Raw genomic sequence first — 18,023 nt, 5'->3', positions numbered from 1 at the left:
CTTAAGCACTTGTCTTGTTTTAATATTGTCTTCTAATTGTTGTTAGGTATTATTGTCATAAAGAGTAATCATAATTTAAGTACTTTGTTGTACACTTAATCCTCTATGGGTTGGTGCGGAATGTGAACAGCCATTGGAGTCCAAGAGACCACTTGGAATATGAATCCAAGGGTCACACCATGTACTATAAATATATATCATGTCAATAATATATGCAATCTAATGCTTATCATTTACATTAGCTGTTTGCATTCCATGTGAGTTTAACATGGTATCAGAGCTGGTATGTTCCTAACCAGCTCAATCTTGTTTGAGCCAGTGGTTTTATGACATCTTTGTGCTTGTCAGTTCTGCCCTATTATCTTTAATGTCAGAACTTGAGAATTCTCATTATGCACCTTTCCTAATGCTCCACTAAAAAATTGTTGTCTGTCAAAAGACATTATACTTTGTCCTCTGCGTTGGACTGATAATCTGACTGCGTAAATGCGTTGAAAATGCTCCGCTTGGATGTTTTATCTTCCTTGGCAATCTAACACTCTTGCGCACTTGAGCTCTACCATTCCTTTGCATGCAATGTTGCATCCTGTCAGATAACAATTATTGTTAAGAAGAAAACCAGAGTGGATGGCTGAAATGAAATGCGTAGAGAGGCCACATTTAATAACTCCTTTGTTGTTTTAACCTCATAGGCCATCAATGCAACATTTGCACGAAGCCTTAATGCTTCCCTTCCAGGAATTTCTCTGAGACTATCCATTCGACCTGTTGCTTGAGATTCAATTTTGTACACAGAACGCACAAGACTCTGAATCTGATTCCGTGCATTCTTGAGCTTTATTTGACATTGTTTCATCTCTTCTTCAGCAAGTGTTGCCCTCTACTGCAACTTTCTGCTTTTGTTCTTCAGTAGCTCAACTGATTGTCTGAAGTCCTTCACCATGTTCTCTGCATTTGCAAGCAAAGACTCTTCACTTTGGAATTTACCAATGGTATGGCGAAATGAAAACCTTCTTGGACTTCTCATAAGAAGAAGATCAATGCTAGAAGCTACATAGAACCCGCATGCGATTCCCCAACTTGGTCCCTTGCTGATCGAAGCGCAGAGTCTGTGGACTCCAGCACTGCTCGCTTCAGTTCTTGGGCTTGCTCCGTTGTATAGACATGCCAAGGCTTCACCACCTCGGACTTTTGTGATTTTGTTCCCTCATTTTTTCCTTGGGTAATTCTGGATGGAACCTTCGCGCTCTCACTTTCTATTATAGCTACAATTGGAGGAGGGGCAGACGGAACATGTTCAGTGACAGGTATTTTTCTGAGTTTTTCAATTTTTCGGCATGCATGTAATGAACTAGGCGAGAAAGAGATAGTGATGGCTTGTTTGTTTTGCTCACGAACAAACTCTTTAAAATCACGCAACAAGACTGTGTTCTATCCAAGTGGTGCAAGAAGATCTTTTCTTGTGAAGACATAGATCATTGACACAACGTTGAATGGAGCGTTGAATGACTAAGACCATACTTGTTTGGAACCTGCGAATACATTGTTGAATGGTGCTTCATATATGTGGGTTGAGCGTTGTTGTACGTATTGTTCAAAACTTGGCATTGAGCGTGGAATGTGTTGATGTATTATGCATATGTTGACGGTGGATTTTTCAAGTAATGTGGCATAATGGAGCCATTTTATAGTCAATTTTAATATTATTTGAATAGTATGTGTTGTACTGGCAGCTGAGGCCATAAGGACAACCCTCGTCAATTTTATAACACCTACACTCGAGATGAAGTGTTCTACATCTTTGCATGTTGATATTTTACTGCTTGATGGCATGTATTGGTTGGTCATTGGACTAGTCATGAAATGTTGTGCATAAGTTGTGAACATCGGGAAGGTCTCTATACAAGTTTGAATTGAATAAGTAATGTGCATTGGTGTTGATAAAGTTTATATGTGCATTAAATGCAAATTTATTGCCATTCCAAGAGTCCAGACAGCACATAAAATGATATTCCATTAGGAACAAATATTGATCTTTTGGCATTCTTTAGTATTGAGATATATAAGTCTCCACCAAGAACCAACTTGCATTGTCTAGTTTGTTGGCTCCTTGCAAGTTTTGGGCAAGAAAGAATTATAGTTTTGAAGGAATACTCAAATTGCTTATTAGTCTGGTTTAAATATTTTTTGGACGACTCGCACAAATTTCTTGAAAATAAGACGCTTATTTGTTTACTTTGAGCCTTTATTCTGAGACAATGGTCAGTCTTGATGATGCATTAGAGTTGTTGAACACTCTGATACTTTCCACTATTGATGGTATGGTAAGTGTCAGTAAAGCCTCTCTCTCTCAAATTCGAAACTGTTTGCAACATGCACATGAAAAGATCGAGTTTTTGCAACTAGAATCTCAATTCCAGCAAGAAGATTTACAACAATGGAGTCATCATTCTAAACCTGTTTCTGTTCAGAACATTGAGACATATTCCCCTCAACAACAAGAATATAAAATTGAGGTTGATTCATATCTAGTGCCTAATAAAGCAGCAAAGTTACATCTAGATGTAGAAATTTAGCAAGCACTTCTCAAGTCGGTCATCAGAACTTGGGAAGAGCTTGTCCATAAAAAGCACAAAATAGGTCTTGGATATGATAATGAGGTTTCCTTTCACATTCTAGATTACTCAAATCCCATCCAGTTTCAGAGTGCTAGATTTCTTCATGACATTTCACCTTCAGCTGTTTCAAATTCTGATCCTTTTCCATAGCAACTACAATAGACTGTTAAATGCCAACATTGTGACAGAGTTGGCCATGTGAAAGATCACTGTTTTGATCTTCATCCTTGCAAGCATTGTGGTCAGCGTACTCATTCTTCACACAGATGCTTCAAAAACAAGCCTCCTGCAAGAACAAAGGTTCATCTTGGATGGATCGCTTCTTGGCAATGGGCTTCAACAGCCAAGAAGATATGTCAGTGATATGTCCAAACTTGTTCTAGAGTATTGAACAGTCTTGTAGTTGAGTTTTCTCCATCATCTCACCTTTTATCTCACACGGGGGAAGTGATGGTCATCTTCAAATCCACATCAAGTGAGCTTGATCCACAACCTGCCATACTAGATTCAGAGTTGTAGCGAGAGACAAAGATGCCCCTGAGCATGCCTTTGGTTGGTGATCAGCCTTAAACCATCTATGCGGGGTTGAGACATCTCTTCAAAGAATTGGGGACATTTCTTCTAGCAGAAGACTTCAGCTTCTTGCCAGTTTTGGAAGAGTTCCAGGAATCACATTAAGCATTCTAGAGTTGGTGGTCATCCTTAAACCATCACAGGTTGAGACCTCCCTTTTTAGGTTACAGTTCTTCCTTTTTATGTGGGGTGAGACCTCCCTTTCAAGGTTGAAGGTTTCCCTCTTCAAAACATGGGGAGCACTTCCTCTAGTAGAAGACCTCAACTTCATGCCAAATTTGGAAGATTTCCGGGAACTGCACTAAGCGTTCTAGTGTTGGTGGTCATCTTTAAACCACCCCCCTTATACCAACATTTCAGAGAGCACATTCAGCGTAGTGTTGCCATGCAATTTTGCACATTTTGTATTACAACTCTCTTCTTGGATTCATACATACTCGTTCGGATTAAGGGGGGAATGTTGGACACCTAATCCTCTATGGGTTGGTGTGGAATGTGAACAGCCACTAGAGTCCAAGAGACCACTTGGAATATGAATCCAAAGGTGACACCATGTACTATAAATATATATCATGTCAATAATATATGCAATCTAATGCTTATCATTTACATTAGCTGTTTGCATTCCATGTGAGTTTAACATACTTAAACACTAAAACAATCTTAACTCAAGTGATTTCACTCATAATCATTGCATAAGCTTTCTAGTCTTAGTTTTTCACTTAATAACTTACCTCCAAGCATAAGCTTGGTTGATAGACACTCCTACAACAACCCTCTCTCATCTAGCTTGAGGGATAAAGCCCTTCTTAGTAGTTAACAATGTGACCTTGCAGTCGTCAGAGACATAATGTTTGCAGTGCCGGAGGTCGACATGGGGTGGTTGGAACATAGGGGGAGGTATCGTTAATCAGGTCATTGCCTGCATCCTGTTGGCTCCCATCTCATAGCGTACTCTGAAGACTGTTTCTCACAATTAAGGGAAAAGTTCAACTTAGATAAGGCATTTAATGTAAAATTAACCAAGATCCTTTCATCACATCTAGTTCTTAGGAGTTGCATTTTCATATAGGTTAGCTCATCATATAAGCGGAAGTTGTCCATCTGGTTACTTGGCTACAATTTCTAATAAGCAAGAAGTTTTGACTCCATTAGGCATTGTTCTCAATATTAAATCTAATCAAATCTTTAATATTGTTAGATTCTACCAAGTAGCTAGGCCACTCAACTATGTCTCCCGAACAAGTTGGTTACTAGCTTGTTTTCTTCCACCTCATTTCCATAGGGACTATCCCCCATAGCCTATTGTTGGGAGACAATTAGAACAGAGTGGTAGGGGATCAGAGTGAAGCCCCCGTCCTGAGCAATTGTCGCAGTGCCTGTGTAATCCGAGTGACAACAGGAGGAACTCCAATTTTGGTAAGTTTTGGACTTGGCAGCAATTTTTGGCATTTACTTAGGAGCTTGGGTAAAAATTTAAGTTTTGGTAGTTTGTGGGGGTCACCCATCAAGGAATACGTACCCGTACGAAATTCAACTTGTGGAGAGAGAACAAAGGAGGGAGGTTGAATTAGTGGAATGAGGGGCCCACAAGAGGAAAAGGGAGGCAAGAATTATAAATAGAAGGTGGAGTACATCAGTTGGGGCTTTTGACAATTTCATATCTGAACCAAGTTGGTTGTTTGAGTTGTGCAGCCTTGTTAACATAGTGCTCCTTAGCACAAGGAGATTTCTGGGAAGAGATCTCTCATGTTGTGGTGGACCTAGAGTGCTACCCTAGGGGAGTTCCCTAGCACCTTTGTGAGTCCCTTGGAGCAGGGACTAGTGATCTGTGCCTAGTTCTGCGAGTTCTAGGACGCAGAGTAGAATTCACACCTCTTGGGGAAGTCAGCTGGAGAGGGAGATAAATTCTGGTAAATATGTGGCTGGTTTGGAGTGTCATTTGATGAAGATTTGAGTAGTTTGCAGCCTGGAGAGTGTGGAGAGTGTGGAGTATTGCAGAGCTAATTTTTGACTTCGGGGACCTGTGCAGGGATTTTTTGTATAGTGGGACGTTGGGTCAAGGCTCACAAGGAAGTTGGGGTGTGGTAGATTGGAGATTTAAGGGGATATTTTGGGAGAATTTTTGGGCATGAGATTGTTGTAGCTTTCCGCGAGTTTGCAGCAGCCCCAACAGTTTCCTTCAGGCAATGCATACAGCCAGTGTGACTGGGCAACTCACACTTTTTGTGGTTTTTCTAGTGGTTGGGATTGGGGTCAATTCCCTCCGGGACTTTGCAGCAGCCCCAACAATTTCCTTCAGGCAATGCATACAGCCATTGTGACTGGCAACTCACACTTTTTGTGGTTTTTCTAGTGGTTGGGATTGGGGTCAATTCCCTTCTGTGTCTTGTGTGGAAAAATTAGGAGAGGCACCAACCAAATTATCAGAGGAATCGGACCACCGAACCAATTCCTTGTTGCAGCAGTGGCCGAAATTGATGGGTGGGTGCAGAGCAATTGTGGGAAACTTACTCATCGCTTGGACAACAGAATTGCAACCTGGGCTTGTCATTGCTTGCTACAGCAAGCTTAGGTGCCATTATTCTAACTATTTTGTACTCTATTCCTCCACCGTTTAATAAAATGACTCAGTTGCCCTCTCATTTCTCTTGTGCATAATTGTTATTCCTCCACTGTTTAATAAAATGACTTAGTTGCCCGCTCATTTCTCTTGTGCATAATTGTAATTTGTGGGTGTGTGGAAATTTAAATCACATTGTCAATTGCATGTTTCTGTTTACACTTAATATCTCCATTTAGGAATTGCATGTTTCTGTTTACACTTAATATCTCCACTTACTATCTCCATTTAGGAATATTACAGGGATCGTGAGCAAGATCCTGTTTTTCTTTTCATAAGCGAGATTCTGACCCTTCGTGATCGAGATTAGGATTCATCGATATTTCTACTTGAATTCTATACCTTCCATCCCCAAGAGAAAAGGAAAACAAAAATGGCCATCAAATGCAAATGAGTTGATAGGCAACTATTCTCACTCCAAGAAAAACTTCGCACCTCCTCTCTATTTATGTTATGGCAGTTGATGAACACAATGAAAGGGAGCAACTATAAGAGATCCCAAGGAGCCCACTTAGACAACTATATCGTCAATTGTGCTAGTATGCACGAGGCCATGGAGTCTTGTAGCTATTCTCTATGGGGGTTACATGCATTGATTGACATGTTTGAATGCATGTGCACCATGTGAACTACAGAGGTTCAAGTTCCAATTATTAATGTTGGTTGTATTCATTAAGTGGGTTATGCAGGCTCAAGCTCTAATCACTATTGCCTCTTGCCTTTAAGAGTAATCAAGTTTGAATAATTACCTCCATGACCCATTACTAAACAATGACCATCCTTATCACTTTGAATTAGATTATATTATTATTATTGACTACATTAAATAACAATAAATTCGCATACTATGTATGCTCAGGGCTAACCAGCCATATATAGAGTCATAAATGCCCTTGCCAGCTATGTATGGGCAGCACGTCAGGCAGGATGGCATAGGATGCATACATGACTCCGGCCGGCGACCTCGCGTTTCCGGTGACATACGCGGGACCCACCACACGACCCAAAACTCAAAACTCAATAACATAATTCCCGTAACTCATTTCGCGCGCCACCGAAACTCTGCAACCACAACCACCGTGCTCTGCAACCCAGTGCCCGACGGACTGAAGCGCTGCAACCCGCAATCCCTCTGCTCTGCAACCCGCAACCCGCCGGACTGAAGCGCTGCAACCTCCTGGTATATTCCTGCACCGTCTCTGCAAATGATCTGTCGTGGTTTTAAACATTCATTTTGTTGCAAATCTGTTTTAAAGACCGCTGATTTCAGGGGCACAGGAAAGTTGTAAACCCTACGTGAACCCTTTGTTGTTTTTTGGTTATATCTCTTTGCCCAGAGAAAAAAGTCTTGAACCTTTCCATGAGCTTGTGACTCAAATCCACAAGCCTTCCTGCCGCTAAAACCCTGCACTACCCAGCGGATTCGCGAAAACCAGCTGACAGTAGAATCGAATCTGCAAGAAGCCCAAATAATTTTTAAAAACTTGTCCGACAAAAGGGCTTGCTAAACATTGAGGTGGCAGCTGTTACCAAAAATTTAAAGCCAAAAAAGAGGAAAAAGCTCAGCTTACCATCCCGAGGGTGTAACAAGCCTCCACATTTCCAGAATCTGCGCATTTCTTTATGAAGCGATGAGCTCCATCGCACCAGCTAGATGCCTTTACAGAGAACGCCGAGGTGGAGGCTTTTCGTAAAACAAACTGGTGGGAACCCATTGCATGGAACCTCTTGCATCTGCACAGAAGAAATCAATAAGCCCCAGCATTTTAGATCGGATTGAACGGACAAAAGGAAAAAGCAAAGGGTATTCTACAGGCAGTGGATGAATAATCCTGTTGCCATTCACAGCCCAAAACAAATGCACATACAAATAGAAATAATCTAGACATGAAGGATAAGAAGCAAGAAAACAGGAGCAATAAAATAGCAAATTCACATACAAATAGAAATAGACATTCAAAATAAGAAGCAAGAAACACAGGAACAAGAAAATTTTATTATGTGTTTGCAGTTATGTCAGACTATATTTTCTTACCCAACCACATAATGGTTCATCACTACCGTTCATTTCTAACTAACTTAATTTCTGGAATACAAATAAGATTTACTCCAACGAATCCATTAACTACACAAGACTTACTAACTATACATTTTATCGAAGAAATTTAGTAGTAAAAGCCATGTCAAAAAGCATAAAAATACAAGAAAGTTCAGCTTAACAAACAAGCATCCTCATCAGCAAATCAATGCATTGAGAAAAGGGGGGAGATTTTAAAGGGCAAAAGAGTTGTACATGTACCAATTTCTAGTTCACATAAGCTAGGTCTGCTGTTCAGTGTTAACATTATATTTACAAATTTCATAATCTCAGCAAATATTCTTCTGGTTAGCCCTTTGAAGGTCTAACCACGTTCTAAAAAACTCTGGTTATGCTATTCATTCAAGGTCGTTTTCATCTCTTCAGCTATTAGGACAAAAATGTCCATTGGATGCAATCAATGTTTTTTGCTAGTGACACATTCAGAGATTAATGCATGGGATGGAAAACCATTGATTACACAGTTTCTAGTTTATATTATTATTATTTGCATGGTGATAGACCCTCTTAGAAACTAAAATCTAAAGGATGTCCTGGATCTTCTAATCTGAGGCATTCAAGTTCCAAACTGAGCATAACATAAAATCTACTCATTCCAACAGCCATTTAAGTTTGATATCCATCTTTTACCTGCTCTCTTCTGCACTGAAATGATACATAGATACACTCAAATACACCACCCATAACATTTATTACTATTAACACTCCTGCTTTGATTCGTCATTATGCTAGCCTGCGTAATTTATAGAAAAATGGAGGCTTCAGTCAGTCGAGTTTTTCATTTATCTAAAGAAATTTCTATATTTTTTGGAGCAGGTAAATAATTGTTGAATATATCTGATGTCTTTGCAGATGTGTGTGTCATTTCCAAGGCCGAGGATGGATATTCTTCTGGTGAGTATCTGATGAACGTGGATGGATATTCAAGCGGTATACAAAGCAAAGCAATTCAGAAAATTACAGAGCAGTTTCGAAAATCTTGCGAATTTAAAAGGTTGACAGGGAACATAATTCCTTTTAGAACCTGATTCAGTGAGAAATTATGTGTGAATCTCTTGGGACAGTTTTGAATAACTTGAACTTCTTAGTGGTTGGTGAAATTTGTTGGCAATGCTTTATGCTAACTTGCTGTCTGCACTTGCACCATTTGCCTTTAAGAAGTGTGGATTGATAATCACTGCAATGGAGCAAAGTTACATTGGTTGGTGGGAAAGGAATTACCTGATTCGGTGAACATATAATTTCAATTAAACAGTGGTTACCACTGCTCCAATTAAATCTGGAGAGAGTGATGGCACTGGCTGCAGGTTGTAAATCTGGAGATGTTGCTGACTGGCCTAATTGGTCTGCAATTCCTCATGATAAGCGAGTTGTTGTGAGATCTTCAAGAGGTAACTCACCAACTTCAGATAAACCTCTGTCAAACTTAGACTCCATCAAGGAGATTCCATTCAGAGAAGAAAAATGCATTGCCAGCTTGCAAACTGCCAGTTGGGAAGAGCTGCAGCCAAGAGGTGAACTAGATGAATGGTTGGGCACTGCAGCCTCTGCAGCTCAGCTTGAAAATCAATCATCTTCCAGCACTTTGCTCCAATGGTGGCAGCATCCATTTGATTGATGAAGCTTGATACATCTACAGAGATTCATTTCAGAACATTGCTGGTGGTGATCCGGGATTCATAATAGATCAGTACTTGAGAAACATTTTACATCTTTGATGATAAGTAGACTTCTACTAAGGCAGGAGCAGCTTGCTGTCCCTGTTGTAGTAGTATGTTTACTGCACAACTTTGTGACAAATGTATGATAAAAGAGCAATTGGACATTAGTTGCAGAGCTAACACTCACCCCTCTTGTAAATTTGATTCAATATTACTTACAACCGAATTTATTCAGCTACATATATGATTTCTTAACGGCTTATTTCACTTACAATCTTGTTTGTGTGAATATTTTTCCTTTTCAGTTTGGCCAGAACATTATATATATATATATCAACCAGGACTATACCCTGTTCTCATATATTGATATAGCACATATATTGAAGGACAGTTTTACAAGTTACGACAACATCACAGGGCACATGACTTTTTAATAGATCAGTACTTGAGAAACATTTTACATCCTTGATGATAAGTAGACTTCTACTAAGGCAGGAGCAGCTTGCTGTCCCAGTTGTAGTAGTATGTTTACTGCACAACTTTGTGACAAATGTATGATAAAAGGGCAATTGGACATTAGCTGCAGAGCTAACACTCACCCCTCTTGTAAATTTGATTCAATATTACTTACAACCGAATTTATTCAGCTACATATATGATTTCTTAACGGCTTATTTCACTTACAATCTTGTTTGTGTGAATATTTTTCCTTTTCAGTTTGGCCAGAACATTATATATATAAATCAACCAGGACTATACCCTGTTCTCATATATTGATATAACACATATATTGAACGACAGTTTTACAAGTTACGACAACATCACAGGGCACATGACTTTTTAATGATTTGTTTACTTGTTAACTGAATGAAAAGATATTGTTCGCAGGTTGAAATTTTAGTGCCCCCATCCGTGTGCCTTTTTAATATATATCTCCAGGCCCTTCAACTCAATTACCCTTGCCCCTCTTTTCCATTTTGAAACAAGGTTTTAAAACCCAACCACTATGCTAATTTTGCAGACTGGTTTTTCAGTTCCCTCTTTAGGTTCTGTTAGTGGTTTCTTCGATTCCCTGTTCTCTGTTAAAATACTGGTATATAACTTTCTTTGCCATCCTCATATTATATATAAACAAGTGCCACACCAATAAACAAGTGCTCTGCAACCCGCAACAAGTGGTGTGCACAGGACAATATATTAAAAACAACATCCTCTGCCAAAAACTTCAAGAAAAATAGCATCCAACATACCATAGCAGCATATTAACGAGTTTATATGTTACATCAGTGATAAAATAGTACATCTTTGAAGAGAGATATTAGAAATATGTACAAAACGATATACCTAAAATACAATAACCATACAAATATTTTACACAAGCATTGAATTATGGTTACCACTGCTCCAATTAAATGAAGCTTCTTTTGCTACAACTCATTCGCATCTAACAGATTCAATACATATTATGATTCTGCTTATGTTTTCAGGGTTTCTATTCATAAAGCACATCCATACGTAATGCTCTGCGCTTGCCTTGAAGACTGCTCATCTTTATAACTCAAAAAATTTCCTATCTTATTTCACAAAATAACAGATAGGTGAATATAACTTTTATTTTGGCAGAGCAGTTGAACATTCAAATTTATTTAATTTAGTGGGTAATGATAGTGTAAAATTAGGTCAGAAATAGGTAATGACATGAAGGAACTATGTAACTGCAATAAAGGTTATGAACATATTTCAACTATCTATAGGCTCTATTATTTGAAGACATAAATGCAATGCCCCTCTTTTCATTTTTGGTGCTTACGATGTTTTTCAACGTGGTAATAGAGTAGATTGTGGGGCCTCTGCACAAGACATGACTCTGTGTTTGGACAGAGAAGGAAGCCTTTTCTGTTCTTTCTTACCTAGATTAGAATTCTGATTTAAGAGTTGACAATTTGTATGTTTTGGCCTCATCAATAGCTAATCCGATCCATTGTTTATCTCACTTGAGCATGAGCCTTTTCACAGGTTATCATGTATTTTCTTATTATATGACACATACAAATTTATGATGCATTTTCATGCTTCTTTTGAGTGTGTAGTCTTACCCCTTTGGAAAACATTTCATGAAGAACCAGCAAGATCAGGGAAGATTGCCATTGAAGGTAAACAAACTATTACCATTTGGTTGCTGTTTCCCCACTTCTAGGAAAAACAAGTAAATTGACATGTTGAAAGGAAATAAGTGGACTCTTTGAGCTGAGTGAGTAGTCTCTATGTATGAAATGTATTCTTGCAGAAATTTATTCTAACGAAGTTGTGGATCATTAATGCTATTCCATGATAATGTGGGCATCCATGCACTGAGAGTAGCGTAATTATGCATGGAGGTTGATTAACCTACAAGAAATAAGAGGTCTAACATGAATGTTACTAAAGTTCAGTTGTGACGGTTGTCTCACCCAAATGTCGAAGAATGGTTATCATCAGACGACCAGAGGTTTGCAAACATGCTTGAACCTGGCTATAAAACAGTTGTCCTTAAAGAAACAAAAAGAGAATTAATACTTACATGTTCCAAGTGATCACCATTCTAAGTTTATATGTAGGTGTTAAGGATTCCAACTTCGTGTCAAGCAACAAGTTGAAGGAAATAAATATGTGGTGAGTGCATATAGTATGGAAAGCAAGGAAAAGAAAGGATACATTACCTAGAATTGCTTGTGTTGCAAACCCTACTCAACAAAAATGCTTCAAATGAAGGAAATCAGATTGCTTGTGCAGATAGTTGTGTTGTTTTATGGAGCAGCTGCAAGTATGTGGATGGAATTAACAGGTGTAGATAACAAGGTAACTATGAGCCTTTGGTACCCTCCAAGTATTAATAGGCAATCATGAATGATGCTTGAAGAAGATTGTGCATACATATTATTAAGCTGAGGAGTTATAATTCCATGTCCAATAGTAGTCTAGTCAAGTTTGAAAAATATTAAATGGACATAATTAAAACCAATCAAACATTCACATATTCATATGCACTGAAAGCAATGATCCACACATTTGCCAACTTGTGGATGGCCTTCAGAATCACCAGTAGGTTAAGAATAATTAGTTCACATCAAATATAATATACATAATTGGACACATGAATTCAGTTATAACATGATTGGACATCCAAGGTGAATGATATTACAAAACCAAAAAAAAGTACATTAACGAGTACTTTACTGAAAGAACCACAGTATGAGAATCCCAATAAAAATGACAACCATGGTGTATACACATAGTCGAGACCTATATTGATGCTGATCAATGTTTGCCAGTGGAATGAACGATGATCCTGAATCATCTCTGGCACCTGCATCTACACTTGAGATTGCTCCAACCATTAGATCAGTAAAGATTTTATGGATCTCCGCAACGTGCTTTATCGAAAAAGAATTAAATCGAGCACTCCAGATTTTTGCCTCTCTGTAGAGGGGCTTCAAATTGTCTGCACGAACATTGTAGATGCCTTCCATGTGATTACAGATTAATTCTGAGTTTGTCAGCACTGTTATGTTATTCACCCCATTGTGTTTTGGCTCTTTTAAACCTGCAACAAGTGTAATGTAGTATGCTTCGTTATTGGTTGTCTTTCCCTGCACTTCCCATATTCTATAAATCACATGATTTTTTGCCCCATTGTGAAGGACAATTTTTAAAGATGCTGGACCCGGATTGGGGCGGCATGATACTTCAATGCACAGTGTCCACTTTTCCACCATTCCGTGGGCTTAGAAGCACTGCATAGTGACAACAACAAAATAGATTCATGTTAGAATACTTTAACATGACAAAATATCTTGATTGAAATTGATTATTTTTATGCTACCTCAAGTCTGAATGCACATCCTTGAAAAATAACAGAAAATCAAATATCAGTGATAAGACTTAGAGGATGCACATCCTCAGCATCAGCAAGTGTCAGAGGATGAGTCCTCTACCACAATTTGGCTTGACAGCTCTTCAGGTTAATTTTGTTTGGTTTATCCTTCGGTAGAATAACTAATTTTTGCATGAAATGTGATGCAGTCTAAAGAGTGTTTGTCTCCCTGACTTTGGATGTTAGCCATGGTTTTGGATTCTCCTTAACTCATCAGTTAGCTCTGGTATTCTTCCTGATCCAAGAGATCTGAGAGTCACAGTGATATTTCAAAACGACCTAATAAATGCCCTGCAATATTAGATTTATGTTGTGCAGTTTTGACCTAATAAATGCCCAGCAATATTAGATTTCTGATGTGCAGTGTATGCAACAGTATTGAAACATTACATTACAATCACTTTTTTCTCTTTTTGTTTTTTTTTTAATGGAAATTGTGAATTGAATTAGGTGGAGATAAACCAGTTCCAAAAATTAGAAAGACAAACAATTTCAGGAATTATAAACATATTTGAGGTTCATATGGTTTAATGTATGAGATTCTAAAAATATGTATGTCCTAATAGATTTAGTAGTCAAATCACTGAGTAAAAATGGATTTCTTCTCTCACAAACAAAAGTCGCATACACCAATGTGATATATGACTTAGCAGTGACCTTACATTAAAATTAGATAATAATAATAATGATAACTTTTATAAATAAATATTTTCCAAAACTTATGATAATTCACATAAGACATCTTTACAGGTCCATGTTCCACATCAAGATTTATTATTTTCATACAACATCTTCGTAAAGATAAGACATTTTAGTAAAAACATCTTTATAGTTCTAATCCACACCGGGATTTATTATTTTTATTAAGGCATCTTTATACATCTTTTTATAAGTCTGATGTTTCAAATCTACATCAAGATTCATCTTCAAAATCAAGAGTTCTGTTAATAGTCAAAACAATACTTGCAAGATACACCAGAACATGCAACGCAACTGATAAAACTACGAGGCAATCATAGGCACCCGATTCAAGGCAGAGATTGGGCCACAAGAGCTGATAGCTACTGTGTGTCATCGTCTAATGCTGGAAAGGTTCTCACCTGAGTGCTTTTATCACTCCCTCTTTCCGGAGTGGATTTGGTACTCAACTGAAAACATTAGATGAAATTTTAGGCAAGGTAGTGGATTTGGTACTTAACTGAAAACATTAGATGAAATTTTAGGCAAGGTAGTAAAATTTCAACTCAGGAAACTATATATTACTCCTAAAATTGGGATCTTTCTGTCAAAATTCAACTCAAGAAACTGTATATTATTAACAACTTGTCTCATCAAAATACTAAATGAAAGATCCTACAAAGTTTTCACATCATTAATAAAATTTTGAAAAATTGACTTCAAAAAAGATTCACTTCATTATAAAAATTTGACTTTTGACATTGTGAATTTGTAGCCATGCACATGCACTGGTCGGTAAAACAATATATAGAATTGCAGTGATGCACTTGCCTCTACAAAATCTCTTAGGGGTATTTTGACAGGGCAACTACAAAATCTCCCAATCGATGTGGAGAAAGAGGTATACAACTTGATTGTATGATGAACTATCACAAGCTGTCCTTTTATTTTCAGTCATGGAAAGGTTCAAGACTTTTTTCTCTGGGCAAAGAGATATAACCAAAAAACAACAAAGGGTTCACGTAGGGTTTACAACTTTCCTGTGCCCCTGAAATCAGCAGTCTTTAAAACAGATTTAAAACAAAATGAATGTTTAAAACCACGACAGATCATTTGCAGAGACGGTGCAGGAATATACCAGGAGGTTGCAGCGCTTCAGTCCGGCGGGTTGCGGGTTGCAGAGCAGAGGGATTGCGGGTTGCAGCGCTTCAGTCCGTCGGGCACTGGGTTGCAGAGCACGGTGGTTGTGGTTGCAGAGTTTCGGTGGCGCGCGAAATGAGTTTAGGGAATTATGTTATTGAGTTTTGAGTTTTGGGCCGTGTGGTGGGTCCCGCGTATGTCACCGGAAACGCGAGGTCGCCCGCCGGAGTTATGTATGCCATCCTATGCCATCCTGCCTGACGTGCTGCCTATACATCGCTGGCAAGGGCATTTATGACTCAATATATGGCTGGTTAGCCCTTGCCATGTATGCTCTGCCTTTTGAAATAATTTGTTAACCACTCAAACTTACGTGATAGGGATTTTTCTGTTCGGGATCGTGAGCAAGATCCTGCTCGAGAGCGAGATCCGGGTTTTTCTTTTCGTAAGGGAGATTCTGACCCTGCCTGATAGAGATTAGGATTCAACGATATTTCTACTTGAATTCTACATCCTTCCATCCCTAACCATCGTGAGTAAGTATTCTATTTTCCTTACATTCTTTGAAAAGAGTCACTAAATGTACATGCAACAGACAATTTTTAGAATAGTCACGCACCATACCTACAACGCATAAAAAATAGATATGAAAAACAATAACTATGTTAATAAAGGAAGTTGTCGATCACATAAAATGACTCTAGATTAATGCATTCTAGATAATCCGGTTATCACGTTTATCAAATATATATAATTCTCTCCAACCTGCATGTAATCAACTTCTAAAGGGGATAATCCCATAATATAGACAAGCTAATTAAGCCGCCCTCCAAACTTCTCTTATGTTCTCTTATGTTGTGCTAATGCTTATGACATATAAAGCTTAGCACAGTTACACAGAAGGGCCATATGTGGCCACAACCCTTGGGAAGGACACGTGGGCTAGAAATCAAGACAAATTGGGTCGTGTGGTGGAGTCAAAATGTCGGTTGTGACCCTTCTTTAATACTCCCACCGTTGAGCTAATTGTTGTAGGATATCAATATTGTAGCTAAGCAGATTTGCATAATGAATATTACAATTATGATATTGGCATGCATGATACACTATAAAGAGAACCAAAGGTGACTTGCTCTATTACCAATGTATGGGTCATTGCCATTTTCATGACAGGGGAGGTCATTGAAGTTGGAAAATAATAGTCATTACTTTTGTTTAATATTTGGTCATGCTATCAGTGTGTAGCATTGATTTCGACTCTCCCATTTATTCATAAACTATGTGATAGATATATGTTTTTCTTATACATGAATGGATGTGAAAGGATTTTATATTTACCTAATAAACTACACTAATCGGTAGATACATGTTTTTCTTATACATGAATGCATGTGAAAGGATTTTATATCTACCTAATAAACTACATTTCGACTCTCCCATTTATTCATAAACTATGTGATAGATATATGTTTTTCTTATACATGAATGCATGTGAAAGGATTTTATATTTACCTAATAAACTACACTAATCGGTAGATACATGTTTTTCTTATACATGAATGCATGTGAAAGGATTTTATATCTACCTAATAAACTACATTATTTATTATAGGGAAGGAAACTCTCCCACTTATTCATAAACTATTTGATAGATACTTGTTTTTCTTATACATGAATACATGTGTAAAGATTTTGTATCTACCTAATAAACCACACTATTGTAAGGAAGTAAACTAGATAAAATGATGAATGTCCTTATATTGAAGCAAATATTGATTTTTATCACTTCTAAACTAGATAAATTGATGAATCCATTGTCCTTATATGATTTTTATTACTTCTACAACTTTAGGGTGGCAAATAGATGGACTACAAAAGACAGTCGGCTCATATCACTTCATTTACAAAGTTCATTCAAACTTTAGTTAACAAGTATTTGGATGTAGTTAGAGGTTCCACTTGGTTTGTTGCAACATGGCTCTGGCCAACATTTATGTATTTAGATGTAGCTAGAGGTTTCTCCAAGTTTACTACAACATGGCCCTAACTAGCATTCTAAACTATAGACAACCCTTGGTCAAAGTTCGAAATGCCTTTCTTTTCATGACCTTTAAATCTCTAAATGTTGTTATTATACAAGGCATCTCTAATTGGACTCTTAGGGAAAAAACATGGCTTTTATTTTTTTATTTTTTTTAATTCCCATTGGGGATTATGCTTCTACATTGAACTAGAGTTACTATGCATCTCTAATTGGACTCTTAGGGAAGAAACATGGCCATGTTTTATTTTTTATTTTTTTCAATTCCCATTGGAGATTATGCTTCTACATTGAACTAGAGTTACTTTCATGTAACAAGTTTACATGTTTTCAAGATTTGCTCTTTTAGGTTAGGCATGCAAAGACAACATTTTTGGTTTATAGCATTTTCTTCAAATTTTACCAACGATCGATGTCTTCTATAACTCAATTTCTACTTCCATGGGTAGAAAATTTGAGTCATTAGAAGATCCATGCCATAGGAAATCTCTCGGTGGGAAATATGTCTCCATGCATATGTCAAAGTATAAGGCTATTGATTGTTATGCCTTCAACAATAACTTTGGAAATATGCCTTCATGCATTTTCAAGTCAATATAAGTACATTTTCATTGGTGGCTTTAAATAATCATGCCACTCGTTTTAAATATTATGATTGATTTAATAACATTTTCATTG

General features: G+C 37.7%; 1 long non-coding RNA gene and 1 pseudogene across 1 annotated transcript; one reads left to right on the top strand and one right to left on the bottom strand.

Moving 5' to 3' along the window:
- Window positions 1–589: 589 nt before the first annotated feature.
- Window positions 590–1,608, bottom strand: LOC149253554 (uncharacterized; annotated as a pseudogene).
- Window positions 1,609–6,679: 5,071 nt separating this feature from the next.
- On the top strand, window positions 6,680–9,506 carry LOC149253553 (uncharacterized). Its single transcript, XR_016267103.1, has 2 exons — window positions 6,680–6,994; window positions 8,765–9,506. It is a non-coding gene; the product is annotated as an uncharacterized LOC149253553 (long non-coding RNA).
- The last annotated feature ends 8,517 nt before the right edge of the window (window positions 9,507–18,023 follow it).

The sequence above is a fragment of the Pinus tabuliformis genome, chromosome 7 (genome assembly GCF_031772625.1).
Source record: "Pinus tabuliformis cultivar Carrire ecotype Pingquan chromosome 7, CPIR1, whole genome shotgun sequence".
Lineage (NCBI taxonomy): Eukaryota > Viridiplantae > Streptophyta > Pinopsida > Pinales > Pinaceae > Pinus > Pinus tabuliformis.
The sequence above is the reverse complement of the archived record's forward strand: the minus strand, read 5'-3'. Positions and strand labels throughout refer to the sequence as shown.